The sequence below is a fragment of the Branchiostoma belcheri genome, unplaced genomic scaffold, assembly GCF_001625305.1.
Source record: "Branchiostoma belcheri isolate BF01 breed outbred unplaced genomic scaffold, Haploidv18h27 scaffold2181, whole genome shotgun sequence".
NCBI classification, from domain to species: Eukaryota; Metazoa; Chordata; class Leptocardii; order Amphioxiformes; family Branchiostomatidae; genus Branchiostoma; species Branchiostoma belcheri.
Window position 1 is genome coordinate 1 of NW_017803693.1, and position 1,337 is coordinate 1,337.

Sequence of the window (1,337 nt, forward strand, 5' to 3'; positions counted from 1 at the left end):
GTTGCAAAGCTGGAACTTAAAGGAATTGACGGAAGGGCACCACCAGGAGTGGAGCCTGCGGCTTAATTTGACTCAACACGGGGAAACTCACCCGGCCCGGACACAGTAAGGATTGACAGATTGAGAGCTCTTTCTTGATTCTGTGGGTGGTGGTGCATGGCCGTTCTTAGTTGGTGGAGCGATTTGTCTGGCTAATCCCGATAACGAACGAGACTCTGGCATGCTAACTAGTTCGGCGATCCCGCGCGATCGGCCGCAACTTCTTAGAGGGACAGCCGGCAGTAAGCCGGACGAGATGGAGCAATAACAGGTCTGTGATGCCCTTAGATGTCCGGGGCCGCACGCGCGCTACAATGAAGGCATCAGCGAGTCTTTCGCCTTCGCCGAAAGGTGCGGGTAACCTGCTGAACCGCCTTCGTGCTAGGGATCGGGGATTGCAATTATCTCCCATGAACTAGGAATTCCCAGTAGATGCGTGTCATCAGCGTGCGTTGATTACGTCCCTGCCCTTTGTACACACCGCCCGTCGCTACTACCGATTGAATGGTTTAATGAGGTCAGTCGATCGGCCCCTCTCGGGCCGGCAACGGTCTGGAGGAGCGCCGAGAAGCCGATCAAACTTGACCATTTAGAGGAAGTAAAAGTCGTAACAAGGTTTCCGTAGGTGAACCTGCGGAAGGATCATTACCGAAATCACTGTCGTCTCTGATGACACGATTGTGGCAAGGAGCGGGTCTCGTGCCCGTGGCGTCCCGCTCCGACCCTTCTCTCTTCCCGACGCCTCGACAAGGTGGCGCTCCGACGGTCGCTCTCTCGTCAATCGCTCGCTGGCCGTCTCACGGCAGGCAGCAAGCGCAGGCGGAGAGCCAGGAGCGCCCATGCCGACCCGCTTGGCGGCGGGACCCGGCAGCCCCATTGGAACGTCTTGTCGGGCGCACACACCGTTGCGCCCGTCGTTCCCTACCACGCCAAACCGGCGAGCCGCCCACGAGTAGCTCGGTCGAGGACGGAGTCAGGTCCTCCCGGCGAAAAGTCTTGGGCGGGCGAGCGCAACTGGGGGCGCCTATATCCTGGCGGAGGGGCGTCGCGAGTCGTGGGTTTGCGCGGAATGGGGTCGAGTTTAGTCTCACGGCGGGGCCTAGGTGAGACGGCTCCTCCCCGGCACCCGCGTCGCGGCGTCGCGGTCTTTGACTCGATGCAAGCGGTCTTGCGGACGAGTGACCTGTCCTTAAGCGTCGGACTTCGAGCGGGCGTCCCGCGGTCCAAGGCCTCCTTTGGGCAGAGGGTGAGGACTGCTCTCGGTCGTCGCCGGCTAGCCACCGGCCTCGACTGGTTGC

The 1,337-nt window shown here is 60.9% G+C and overlaps 1 pseudogene; it reads right to left on the minus strand.

Moving 5' to 3' along the window:
• Positions 1–83: 83 nt before the first annotated feature.
• LOC109470060 lies at positions 84–1,332 on the minus strand (annotated as a pseudogene).
• Positions 1,333–1,337: the final 5 nt, after the last annotated feature.